This window comes from Schistocerca piceifrons, chromosome 6 (assembly GCF_021461385.2).
Source record: "Schistocerca piceifrons isolate TAMUIC-IGC-003096 chromosome 6, iqSchPice1.1, whole genome shotgun sequence".
Taxonomy (NCBI): Eukaryota; Metazoa; Arthropoda; class Insecta; order Orthoptera; family Acrididae; genus Schistocerca; species Schistocerca piceifrons.
This window is the reverse complement of record NC_060143.1, coordinates 178,712,946-178,727,860: the sequence shown is the minus strand read 5'-3', so window position 1 is coordinate 178,727,860 and position 14,915 is coordinate 178,712,946.

The window sequence follows — 14,915 nt, the reverse complement described above, 5'->3', positions numbered from 1 at the left end:
TTTCACATGGATCGGAAATTTATTATTTTTTTAGCGTCTAGGAACTGGAGTGTGTGAACATATATCATTCAGATAAATACATCCCTTCCCTCCTCCCAATTAACTGAAACGCAACAATGTTCACAATCATTTGTTTTTATGCAATAACTGTACTAGTATGAAAATTTATTGTGTAACGTAACCATAAGACAGGCTCCATTAAAGAATGCGGACCACAATTCCACTGAAATACGTTAACTGTCCAAGAAGCTAAGACTTTTCTTGCAATTTACCTCTGTCCTCCTTGAGCTGAAAATTAAATAAAGCTTGTTCTCTCACATGGTGTGAGGTGATTTGGAGTAATTGTAGCCAGCAGAGATTTTGGAAGGGCGCCGCATTCTAAGAAGGAATAAATTTGGATTTGAATACATTTACCCTTACTTAACTCGTGGTTCATTTGCTGGGAAGAATATTTTATGTTTCACATGAATACGAATGAGATGAATTTACAACGCGTCCGAGAACTCGGAAATGTTTTTCCACTGCATTTTAGAAAAGACCAGGAACTTCGTCAGAATTTCGACGTATATGTAGAACTGTCGTTTCATAACATTGTTTTTCACTCCATTAATTTGTAGCAGAATGCATCGAAAGTGATTTTTTGAAGATATATGCTATTTACAGCTTGCTAATCATTGTTAAAATCTACGGGACTGAATTTCTTCTCACATAAATAAGTGTGAATGGCGGATAGTTCTAATCGAATTCATAGTGACTTCTCCTCGTTATTAATATGGTATATCAAAAGCATGTGACAACATGGAGTAAATCTTGGTTGCGTTATCAATATTGAAATAACGCAACGAAAACACCAGTAAGAGTTAAGCTCTGTAAACATCGTTCCAGTACCATAAGTGTTACGAAAGCTAGTAAATCTAAACATATATTTTTAATCTAAGTTTTTAGTTAAATTGGAAATAAGTTGAAAATCGTTGGCTTATTTCACTTATATCCTTATGTACAATTTCTGAGCATGAGAAATCAGCGTACCTGTTTTTTTTTAAATATTTGTTTTTGTTTTTGAGACGTGTTCCTAACATTGAGGACGTATTGATATACCTATGGAAAAAGTGGATTTTCTATACACAACTTGACTAGCTTACAGTCCCATGGCAAATAAACATAACAAAGGATCTTTGTACTATGATTCACTCTAATATCACAAACAGGTAGTTCCACTAGAAGACATGAAGACAGATCACACTTTCTTCATTGACCGCGAAGTGTTTTACGGGACAACAAGTTTTTTAAGGAACAGTCACCACGATAACAGTGCACTAAAATGACATCATTCACAACATGTGTTAAGAACAAATGTATCATACGTCACATCCAAATAAATGGGTTTCACTGTCGTATGATAATCCGCCGTCAAGATATCTCATGGGTTAAATAAATAGTGAATTGTTCCTATATATACATATAATAGAGTATAAAATGGTATTTGACTGAGATAGCTGCAGCTAAACAAGGTGGCTTGAAATGCGTTTCTCAGCAATTAATAGGAGACATTTAGCAATAAACCAACGAAAATCTACATGCGGCTAAACATAACTCGAAGGCATGGAGACCATACCCCTTGATGCATGAAACATGTGCTCCCATCCTGAAACCGTTTAGAACTTCGGAACCCTGGACTTGAGGCAAGCTTATACGTCATATTAGTAAGTTATTGTGGTCAATAGTGTACCGTTTTATTTTGTAGTGTCGTCATTAACAGCTTGGAACTTTTTGGCTTGATGATTGTTCAGTAACTTGCATTCACGAGTATTTTACGTGTTTACCGTTAAGATAAAGCGTCATAAATCACGGGCAATATGTGACTGCTCCTACCGTTAAGATAAAGCGTCATAATTCACGGGCAATATGTGACTGCTCCTACGCCCATGAACCGTGGACCTTGCCGTTGGTGGGTATGCTTGCGTGCCTCAGCGATACAGATGGCCGTAACGTAGGTGCAACCACAACGGAGGGGTATCTGTTGAGCGGACAGACAAACGTGTGGTTCCTGAAGAGGGGCAGCAGCCTTTTCAGTAGTTGCATGGGCAACAGTCTGGATGATTGACTGATCTGGCCTTGCAACACTAAACAAAACGGCCTTGCTGTGCTGATACTGCGAACGGCTGAAAGCAAGGGGAAACTAGAGCCATAATTTTTCCCGAGGGCATTAGGCTTTACTGTATGGTTAAATAATGATGGCGTCCTCTTGGGTAAAATATTTCGGAGGTAAAATAGTCCACCGTTCGGATCTCCGGGACGGGACTACTCAGGAGGACGTCGTTATCAGGAGAAAGAAAATAGACGTTCTACGGATCGGAGCGTGGAATGTCAGATCCCTTAACCGGCCAGGTAGGTTAGAAAATTTAAAAAGGGAAATGGGATGGGTTGAAGTTACATATAGTGGGAATTAGTGAAGTTGGGTGGCAGGAGGAAAAAGACTTTTGGTCAGGTGAATACAGGGTTATAAATACAAAATAAAATAGGGGTAATGCAGGAGTAGGTTTATTAATGAATAAAAAAAAATTGGAGTGCGGGTAAGCTACTACCAACAGCACAGTGACTGCATTATTGTGGCCAAGATAGACACGAAGCCCATGCCTACAACAGTAGTACAAGTTTATATGCCAACTAGCTCTGCAGATGATGAAGAAATTGACGAAATGTATGATGAGATAAAAGAAATTATTCAGGTAGCCAAGGGAGACGAAAATTTAATAGTCATGGGTGACTGGAATCCGAGAATAGGAAAAGGGAGAGAAGGAAACATAGTGGGTGAATATGGAGTGGGGGAGAGAAATGAAAGAGGAAGCCGTCTGGTAGAATTTTGCACAGAGCATTACTTAATTATAGGTAACACTTGGTTGAAGAATCATAAAAGAAGGTTGTATACGTGGAAGAATCCTGGAGATACTAGAAGGTATCACATAGATTATATAATGGTAAGACAAAGCTTTAGGAACCAGGTTTTAAATTGTAAGACATTTCCAGGGGCAGATGTGGACTCTGACCACAATCTACTGGTTATGAACTGTAGATTAAAACTGAAGAAACTGCAAAAAGGTGGGAATTTAAGGAGATGGGACCTTGATAATCTGACTAAAACAGAGGTTGTACAGAGTTTCAGGGAGAGCATAAGGGATCAATTGACAGGAATGGGGGAAAGAAATACAGTAGAAGAAGAATGGGTAGCTCTGAGGGATGAAGTAGTGAAGGCAGCAGAGGATCAAGTAGGTAAAAACACGAGGGCTAGTAGAAATCCTTGGGTAACAGAAGAAATACTGAATTTAAAGGAGAAAATATAAAAACGCAGTAAATAAAGCAGGCAAAAGGGAATACAAACGTGTCAAAAATGAGATCTACAGGAAGTGCAAAATGGCTAAGCAGGGATGACTAGAGGACAAATGTAAGGATTTAGAGGCTTATCTCACTTGGGGTAAGATAGATACTGCCTACAGGAAAATTAAAGAGATCTTTGGAGAAAAGAGGGCCACTAGTATGAATATCAAGATCTCAGATGGAAATCCAGTTCTAAGCAAAGAAGGGAAAGCAGAAACATGGAAGGAGTATATAGAGGGTCTATACAAGGGCGATGTACTTGAGGACAATATTATGGAAATGGAACAGGATGTAGGAGAAGATGAAATGGGAGATACGATACAGCGTGAAGAGTCTGACAGAGCACTGAAAGACCTGTGTCGAAACAAGGCCCCGGGAGTAGACAACATGCCATTGGAACTACTGACTGCCTTGGGAGAGCCAGTCCTGACAAAACTCTACCATCTGATGAGCAAGATGTATAAGACAGACGAAATAACCTCGGACTTCAAGAAGAATATAATAATTCCAATCCCAAAGAAAGCAGGTGTTGACAGATGTGAAAATTACCGAACTATCAGTTTAATAAGTCACAGCTGCAAAATACTAACGCGTACTCTTTACAGACGAATGGAAAAACTGGTAGAAACCGACCTCGGCGAAGATCAGTTTGGATTCCGCAGAAATGTTGGAACACGTGAGGCAATACTGACCCTACGACTTATCTTAGAAAATAGATTAAGGAAAGGCAAACCTACATTTCTAGCATTTGTAGACTTAGAGAAAGCTTTTGACAATGTTGACCGGAATACTCTCTTTCATATTCTAAAGGTGGCAGCGGTAAAATACAGGGAGCGAAAGGCTATTTACAATTTGTACAGAAACCAGATTGCAGTTATAAGAGTCGAGGAGAATGAAAGGGAAGCTGTGGTTGGGAAGGGAGTGAGACAGGGTTGTACCCTGTCCCCGATGTTATTCAATCTGTATAATGAGCAAGCAGTAAAGGAAACAAAAGAAAAATTCGGAGTGGGTATTAAAGTCCAGGGGAAGAAATAAAAACTTTGAGGTTCGCCGACGACATTGTAATTCTGTCAGAGACAGCAAAGGACTTCGAAGAGCAGCTGAACGGAATAGACAGTGTCTTGAAAGGTGGATATAAGATGAACATCAACAAAAGCAAAACGAGGATAATTGAATGTAGTCAAATTGAGTCGGGTGATGCTGAGGGAATTGCATTAGGAAATGAGACGCTTAAAGTAGTAAAGGAGTTTTGCTATTTGGGAAGCAAAATAACTGATGATGGTCGAAGCAGAGAGGAGATAAAATATAGACTGGCAATTTGCAAGGAAAGCGTTTCTGAAGAAGAGAAATTTGTTAACATCGAGTATAGATTTAAGTGTCAGGAAGTCGTTTCTGGAAGTATTTGTATGGAGTGTAGCCATGTATGGAAGTGAAACATGGACGATAAATAGTTTGGACAAGAAGAGAATAGATGCTTTTGAAATGTGGTGCTACGGAAGAATGCTGAAGATTAGATGGGCAGATCACAAAACTAATGAGGAGGTATTGAATAGAATTGGTGAGAAGAGGAGTTTGTGGCACAACTTGACAAGAAGAAGGACCGGTTGGTAGGACATGTTCTGAGGGATCACAATTTTAGCTTTGGAGGGCAGCGTGGAGGGTAAAAATCATAGAGGGAGACCAAGAGATGAATACACTAAGCAGATTCAGAAGGATGTAGGCTGCGGTAAGTATTGGGAGATGAAGAAGCTTCCACGGGATAGAGTAGCATGGAGAGCTGCATCAAACCAGTTTCAGGACTGAAGACAACAACAGCAACATGTGACTGCTATAAGTTTGCTATAAAGTTTACTTTAACGAGAATGAAAAATGTTTCTGTCATAGCACAAAGAAACTAGTACATTCTGGGAAGAGTCAGGGATGTGAAAGAAGTAAACTACGTTTTCGTCTTCCGTGGCAGCTTCAAAGACTTATGAATCAAAACTTCTTGACATATTGGAGCTTTTAACCCATCTCCAAGTATTTTATCACCCACAGAAAGTCATTTTTATCTATTACATGGATGCTCACAAACAAAATGATTTTATGTACTGTTTACTGTGGATGACGAATCTTCTTTGGGCACAAGCTTAGGGACCATAGTCTATTAATTGCGAGATGCAGGTGTGCCAACGTCTAGCAGCTACACTACTCACTGCGCAGCGGAGGTAGTTTTAACTGGTAATAAAGCGCCAATATGTTAACATATTTTGATTTAAATGTCTTTGAAGCTAAGTGATAAGACGAAAAACTAGTTCCTTTCTTTAACATCCGGAGCTCTGCCCAGGACATATTCTCCTTTTTGTGTTATGATAGGATAAGTTTTCATTCTAGTCCCCAACTTTTATTCTATAACAGTTCTGACGTTGGACAGCCTTAGCTTGACGAGCAATGTAGATTTTTTTTTGACTAGGGCGACGATTTATACGGCATATGTATTTTTACTGCCTTTAGAACCATATTGCTTATATCCATGTAACAGATAACTCTTTCATAACAGGACAACCGTTAATTACAATTATTTGTCCACCTTCTTAGAAAATTAGAGCCGACTGGCAGAAATTTGAAACACACGAGTGGTACGTGTAGAGAAGCTCATAAAAAAACGTGTTATTCGCAAGTCAAATCCGAATGAAGCTATTTTTTTTTATTTCAGTTCTATCGTAAGAAGACATTTCTTTAAATTTGTTTCACTTAAGACCTTTTCCGTTCATTCAGTTCACGTAATAAAGAGTTTTATGTGCTACTTTTAGCTCAGATTTAAATCTTCTTATGTCAACAGCCGAGACAGATTATTGGATAAGAAATTTTATTTTGACTTTATTAATTTAGTTTCGCAAAAGTCTGAACCGATTCGTAAAAACATCTTCAACTTTTTGTAGTCCTGTCTTCCACAGTTGCATGTAATATTACGGTATATTGATAATATTTTGCTTATGCACCGTCTGACAGCAACTGAATAAAACACAATATTAGAGCCATACGCGTTTCGCCTTTATTTTCTGCAAGGCATCAACAGTGGCCTGGAATATGTACATATGTTAGCTATTTAATTTACATTTTTGTCACTGTGCCTATAGGTTATAAACAGTTGTGGTGGTTGGTATTTCCTATTAAGTAGTAATGTTTTGAACTGTACTTACAGGTTGTGTGGACAATCTTTTACATATTACGCTCCTGTTGCATTTTATGTGTTGTTCTTCTTCTTATGAACGCCAATCTGCGGTTTTTTCTCCACATTCGACAGCACTGTGAACTGATCGCTTGTTTTAATGCAGTGTTTTGGTTTCAGTTGCCGACTGTCAAATGTTTTTGCCAAAGATCGAATGTTATTGCCAACCCTATGAGTGTAACTATTGAAGTATCTGTGGTCTGTTCGTGTATGCATGTGTGTGTGCGATTCTGTGTGTGTGTGTGTGTGTGTGTTTGTGTGTGTCTGTGTGTGTGAGTGTGTGTGTTTTGGTGTGTTATTAATTATTTTGTGCTCTGTGTGTGTGTGTGTGTGTGTGTGTGTGTGTGTGAGTGTGTGTGTGTGTGTGTGTGTGTTGTGTGCGTGTGTTTGTGTCTGTATAATGGTGTAGTGTAATTTTTTAGCTGTGTGTGTGTGTGTGTGTGTGTGTGTGTGTGTGTGTGTGTGTGTCCAGATGGTGTGGGGAAGAGTCTTTTGGTTTTATGTTATTATTTCCTTTACTAAGTGTAGTGGGGAGCCTGTGCTGATGTGAGTTTGTTCATGTATCACATGTTTGTTTTCTGCTATGGCTTTCTGGATGTGGAAGTTTTCTTGCATTTGTATAAGATGTTTGTCATGGTTGCTTATTCTCATTATTTTCATTTCTTGTTCCATGTTTGTAGGATGATGGTTATAGTGTTTTAAATGCTGTGCAAACGTGGAATGGTTTGTATCTTGTTTCAAAATTCCTGCATGTCATGCCTATGTATACTGCATCACAATTTTGACATTCAAGTTTATACATTCCTGATTGTTGAAATTTGTCCCTCGTGGTAGCTGGCTGGCGTACGTGTGATTGAAGCTTTTGCCCAGGCTTATATGCTATTTTGAAACCCAGTCTCTTTAGGAAGTTTGCAACTCTGTGTGTTAGTTTATGTGTGTAGGTCATGGTGTACCATTTGCTTCTTTTCTGTGTGGTGTTGTCATTGTGTGTGTTTGTTGAGTGTGTTTGTAATTTTACAGCTTGTGAGTTCATTTGTATTCTGGGAATAATGTTTTTTTTTTTTTTTGGATTTGTGTTTTTATTTTTTGATTGAGCCTGTGTACCACATGTGTGTCATACCCAGTGTTCCTAGCTATTTGTATGATTGTACTCATTTCTTGTTCATAGTGTCTCTTGCCGAATGGGATTCTGTTTAATCTATGTAACAAGTGTCTTAGTGCTGCAAGTTTTTGCTGTGGGGATGGTTGGATGTGGAATGAATTATTGTGTCTGTGGCTGTTGGTTTTCGAAAGATGTTAAATGTATGTTTGCCATTTTCTTTTTTAATTGTAATGTCAAGAAAATTTATTTGATTTTCTTTTTCTTTTTCAAGTGTGAATTTTATTTTCTGATGAGCTTTGTTTATTTCTGAATGGAGTTCATCTATTTTTTCACTTGGCTCATCTACCAGACAAATAATGTCATCCACATATCTGTACCAATATATGATTTTGAAACTTTCATTTGTGGTTATCTTTTCAGATATCTGATTTTCTAGCTGACTGATGAAAATGTTTGCTAGTGTTCCTGATATTGGGCATCCCATAGGCAGTCCATCAGTTTGCAGATAATATTCTTTCTCAAACTGAAAGTAGTTTTGTTCAGTTGTCAGTCTGAGCATATCTGTTATTTCCTTTATTTCGTCTGTGGTGAGGCTCCTGTGGGATGAGAGATTTTGTTCTATGATTTCTATTGTTTATGTGATAGGGATGGAGGTATACATATTTTCTATATCGAAAGAAATCAGTGATGCTGTGTGTGGTATCTGTATGTTCTGTATGTTTTCTATTAGGTTTCGTGTGTTTATCACTGTTCTGTTGTCTTCTACTTTATAGTGTTTTCTAACTAACTTTTGGAGGTGTTTGGCTATGCGGTATGTTGGGGCGCTCTTGAACTTGACAACAGCTCTCATTGGCATTCCGTCTTTATGTACTTTCGGTTGACTGCAGAGTGTTGGTGCTTGTGGGTTTTTCTGTGTTGAGTAGTATTTCTGTTTGTCTGTGAGTGTGTATTCAATGTTTTTCAGTGTTCGTTTCCCATTTGCCTGGAATCGGGTAGTTGGATCTGACTTCAGCTTTTGTATGGCATTGGTGTTTATGTATTCCTTGGTTTTTGTGATGTATTGCTCTTTATCCATGAGTACTGTTACATTTCCCTTGTCTGCTCTAGTTATTAAAATGTTATCGTTTGTTAACATTTGTTTTAACCTTTTCATCGTGGCTGCTTCTATTTGGTTGTTCTTATTGTGTGTCTGCTGTGTTTGTTTTATTATGCCTTTTATTTCTTCTTTTACTAGTTCTCTTGTCAGTCCTATGTTTATTTCACAATTATTTTGTTGTTCTTCACGTGTAAGGATGTGTTCAGTTTCTACTATGAGATTTTCTGTGTAATGATTGTTTACTTTGCTATTGGTGCAGTGTTTCAAACCTTTTTCCAAGAGCATTTTTTTTTCATTTTCGTATAGTTCTGTCTGTTAGATTAACTAAGCGTGAATGGAATGTGTGTTGGTGTTCAGGTGGTTTCACATTTAAAATGTAAATGTATTTTTTCGTCTTTTTTACTGTTAGTTTCATTATCTTCTGTTTATGTTTGTTTTGTAAATGTTTCAACGCTGTGTATGTGTTGTGTTCAGTTTTTTCTACTAGTGCCATGAAAACTGCGGCGTTTACTAGGTTTTTTGCCAATTCTAGATGAGTCTCGTAGAGCATCATGTTTAGGTGCTCTTTTTTCGAATAGAGCATCTTCATTTCATGTAGTAACCAATATCGTTCTGCAAATGATTTCGACTTTTGTGCCACTGTAGAACTGTTATTAACCTCTACATTAATGTAACTTGGAATTAAATCGTTCTTTTTGCATGTTTTGTTGAATTTTATGTGCTGTATCGTCTTATGGAATTTCAGATGTATTTTCTTGAACCTGTTATACACGTTGACAGGGAATGCTTGACTTAGCTGTATCGACATTTCAACTTTTTGTAGTCCTGACTTCCTCTGTTGCATGTAATATTACGGTATGTTGATAATTTTTTACTTATGGACCGTCTGACAGCAACTGGATAAAATATAATTTTAGTGCCATACGCGTTTCGCCTTTATTTTCTGCAAGAGAAACTATGAACAAGAAATGAGTACAATCATACAAATAGCTAGGAACACTGGGTATGACACATATGTGGTACACAGGCTCAATCAAAAAATAAAAACACAAATCCAAAAAAAACACAACATTCCCAGAATACAAATGAACTCACAAGCTGAAAAATTACAAACACACTCAACAAACACACCTACGCCAGCCAGCTACCACGAGGGACAAATTCCAACAATCAGGAATATATAAACTTGAATGTCAAAATTGTGATGCAGTATACATAGGCATGACATGCAGGAATTTTGAAACAAGATACAAAGAACATATCAGATGTTGGAAGTATGAAACAAACCATTCCACGTTTGCACAGCATTTAAAACACTATAACCATCATCCTACAAACATGGAACAAGAAATGAAAATAATGAGAGTAAGCAACCATGACAAACATCTTATACAAATGCAAGAAAACTTCCACATCCAGAAAGCCATAGCAGAAAACAAACATGTGATACATGAACAAACTCACATCAGCACAGGCCCCCTACTACACTTAGTAAAGGAAATAATAACATAAAACCAAAAGACTCTTCCCCACACCATCTGGACACACACACACACACACACACACACACACACACACACACACAGCAAAAACAAAGAAATATACCACACCATTATACAGACACAAACACACGCCACAACACACACACACACACACACACACACACACACACGCACACACATACACAGAATCGCGCACACATATGCATACACGAACAGACCACAGATACTTCAATAGTTACACTCATAGGGTTGGCAATAACATTCGATCTTTGGCAAAAACATTTGACAGTCAGCAACAGAAACCAAAACACTGCATTAAAACAAGTGATCAGTTCGCAGTGCTGTAGAATGTGCAGAAAAAATCGCCAATTGGCGTTCATAAGAAGAAGAACAACACATAAAATGCAACAGGTGCGTAATATGTAAGAGATTGTCCACACAACCTGTAAGTACAGTTCAAAACATTACTACTTAATAGGAAATACCAACCACCAGAACTGTTTATAACCTATAGGCACAGTGACAAAAATGTAAATTAAATAGCTATCATATGTACATATTCTAGGCCACTGATGATGCCTTGCAGAAAATAAAGGCGAAACGCGTATGCACTAAAATTGTGATTTATTCAGTTGCTGTCAGACGGTCCATAAGTAAAAAAATATCAATATAAAGATTCGTAAAAGTTTAAATTATAGAAGTGATGCGCTTCAAAAACAAAATAAAGTACCTTTTTGCACGTAAGATCCAAACGAAGCAAGATTTTTTTTTTTTCAAATGGTTAAAATCTTTGTCGGACCAAGCTCCGATACACCAGCGGACCAAATTTGAACCGTCCATCTCGCTCCAGTCTGGAGGTACTCAAGGGTAAAGTTTTTTACATGTAAGATCCAAACGGTGCACATACAAATGTTGCCATTAACTGAGCATTAATATCGATCCATTTAAAATTTTTGCGAAAGGATTTAATGGATTTGCACAATTTGTCTGGGCGCGAGCTCCTGTTCGTCGTTCAAACCTTGCTTAATAAACTGTAACATAGATACAATAAGACAGATGTTCGAATGGCTATACAAATGGTCTCAGGTCCTAGCTCAAAAAGGCACCGAACGTAACAGTAAGGGCCCCAATACAAGGCTATATAGCGGCATGCGCTGACAGCTTTGCCAAGGTATTGATGATCGGGGTATAGTGTCACTAGATATTGAACGTCAGTAACAGAGAAGAACAAAGGTCATTATTTTGTCAGGGGTGGCGGGAGGGAAAGCGACACTTTGTGGGCGGTGGATTAGGCTCTTTAGTTGGCTCAGTGGGTGAGGTGTGAGAGAAAAGTTGGTGGTTCCACTAATAGTCAATTATTGAGACATAAGACCCTTTGAACAAACAGAGTAATACAATGTGTTGGTTGTAACTCGCTCAATTCCTCGCGGCAGCGGAGAGGCGGAATCGTAGCGTGCAGGCTCCGGTGTCAGCTGATGCGGCGACGGCTCGTACTGCAGCGGCGGGGGAGTATTTTCCATTCAGTACGGTACCCGTGACTCATTTCGGCGGCGGCGCGGTCTTTTTCTTGTGAATTCGTTCTTTGCGTTCTTAACAAGCGGCTACGGCGTGGCACGGAGCGCTCCGTCCCGGAATCGAACCAGCGACCTTCAGATTCGGCGCCTTCTTGCAGAGTTCATCAGCCTGTAGGTTCAGAGGTGACTCATTTGATGACGCCTCAGTCCCTTCATCGTCACCAGCCACACAAACTTCTTCCTGGCAAAATGCGGAATGGCATCTTCTACGCTGACCTCTTGGCGCAAAGCGGCTGAGTCGTTGTAGCGAAGTATACCGTGCGCTGGCTAACCTACGGTCCGTCCGTTTAGGCGACGTATCTTCGTGTCTACTTTCTCCCCTCGAAGGACCTCTTCATGCCCGTTTGTCAGAAGTATTTATTCGATGTTGTCGCCAGTGTCGCGAAGTTTCTAGAGCGGCGTCCGATTCTTCGGTCGTTGATCTACCCGTCCCACGCTGGGCAGGAAGGTGACCAATGTCGACACGCGTGCCAGCTTTCCATTATTTTACCTCTATGCTGGCGTGGTTGGGCATTGCCTTTCCGTCGTCCTCCGCATCGCCAGATACGTCAAGCACGTGAGTTCAGTACGCTAACAGTTCGTGGAGTTTTGACCACTGATGTGCGAAATGCGCTGGTCGTTGTTCTCCTTGGAAGCATTGCCCGTCTGCGCGGTCGTTGATCTGTCGAAGTACTGACTGCTGCTGCGCAGACTCCGCCGGTCATCGGCCTTCTCACGTTGGACAGAAACGTGACCAATGTCGACGCACGTGCCGGCTTTCCTTGTTCGACTGTTGCCACTTCCGAATATTGTGGCTTAACGTGTCAAAGTCTCTAAAATTTTCACTTAACCTATAATAACTCTTTACGTATTTTTCTGCTTTGACCAATCATAAACAACACATAATTAGGCGACGTATCTTCGTGTCTACTTTCTCCCCTCGAAGGACCTCTTCATGCCCGTTTGTCAGAAGTATTTATTCGATGTTGTCGCCAGTGTCGCGAAGTTTCTAGAGCGGCGTCCGATTCTTCGGTCGTTGATCTACCCGTGCCACGCTGGGCAGGAAGGTGACCAATGTCGACACGCGTGCCAGCTTTCCATTATTTTACCTCTATGCTGGCGTGGTTGGGCATTGCCTTTTCGTCGTCCTCCGCATCGCCAGATACGTCAAGCACGTGAGTTCAGTACGCTAACAGTTCGTGGAGTTTTGACCACTGATGTGCGAAATGCGCTGGTCGTTGTTCTCCTTGGAAGCATTGCCCGTCTGCGCGGTCGTTGATCTGTCGAAGTACTGACTGCTGCTGCGCAGACTCCGCCGGTCATCGGCCTTCTCACGTTGGACAGAAACGTGACCAATGTCGACGCACGTGCCGGCTTTCCTTGTTCGACTGTTGCCACTTCCGAATATTGTGGCTTAACGTGTCAAAGTCTCTAAAATTTTCACTTAACCTATAATAACTCTTTACGTATTTTTCTGCTTTGACCAACCATAAACAACACATAATTATTGTACATGATACAAATGGAACAAGCCGTATCACATAGTTGCTGGGGTACGACAGAAGCATTGTCGTTGTTAAAAATTTCGCGTATCGCAAAGTCATATAAACGTTGGTCCCTGTCTGTGAATTACTCCCACTCACTCTCAGTTTGTCTCCTCCTTCTCACCCCGCAAACGTTTCAGTGCCAAGTCACGAAATCGTAGACGTAAAACAGTATTTCGCTTCAGTTAGAGAGACAGTGGCCTTCGACTTGTTTCTTGTTTGCAGGAAGGTAGAAGCGAGCAAACGAGGAAACCAAGAACTTCATAAATAATGTACGTACATATCCGACCTGAACTATGGAACAAAGAATGCTATAAGACAGAGACAGATATTAGGGAAACGACATTCTCTCTGCAACCATCGTAGTAGAAGTTCTGTAATAGTGAGCCATAATTGAAAGCATCGGTTCAAAAACCACGTAAGTCCACTTTTGATTTTACTATCTGTCTTTTCACAGTCTGAAAATTTTTCAATCGTGTGATGAAGAATGAAACCTGTTCTTGGGACGAGTTCAGAAAAACACGGAATAGGCTGGTCGGATGTTTCGGGGAAGAACCAGACATGTTCAGGCTTGCTTTTTCATTGCACGCCGGCCGAAGTGGCCGTGCGGTTCTAGGCGCTGCAGTCTGGAACCGCGAGACCGCTACGGTCGCAGGTTCGAATCCTGCCTCGGGCATGGATGTGTGTGACGTCCTCAGGTTAGGTAGGTTTAACTAGTTCTAAGTTCTAGGGGACTAATGACCCAGAAGTTGAGTCCCATAGTGCTCAGAGCCATCTGAACAATTTTTTTTTTTTTTTTGTTTCATTGCACCAAACAGTAGTCAGATTCTGTCATGTGGTTGATGTTACAAAAGAACTATTTTTAGACCTCGCTCCACCCAAAAATGATGTTTCGGTCAAACATTAAGAGTGCCGGTAGTGACAAGTTTACTGTTTCGAAGTACAGGTTCTTTGAGTACTCCACCGCACACAAGCATGTAGTTCGCGATAGTGGATCATTATCACAGCTTACCAATCATGATCTCGTCTTTCAGAAAGTCTTAACTACGTTGACATTTCCTGAGGAAACACTTGTACAAAGTAGCTCTGCCGTTAAATTCCGAGATATACAATGATGTCATCAAGCTTGCCAAGAAGTATGTGCCAGTTTCAGACATGTAATTTTGTAATAAGGTGATCTGTTCCAGTACTGTTATGGTTGCTACATACAGTTCATCTGAGAGAGAGGCACAATGAACTTCTTGTAAACCTTCTACTCCTATCACTTTATTTTGTAATTCTTAGACTCCTTATCTTACACAGTATCCTGAAAAGTGTTAATAGTTTCTGTTTCTTTAGCTACTTGTTTACTTCTTGACATCGCAACCATAAAACAAACTTGTTTGGTATAAGAACGACACAAGATCAATATTTTAAAATTCAACACATATCACAGCACATTTTTGTTTGTTTAAGTAATAAGTTATTTCGATGTATTGAGGAAAGACAAGACCGATTAAAAAGTTTTCCTAATTATGGACGGTTTTTGCTGT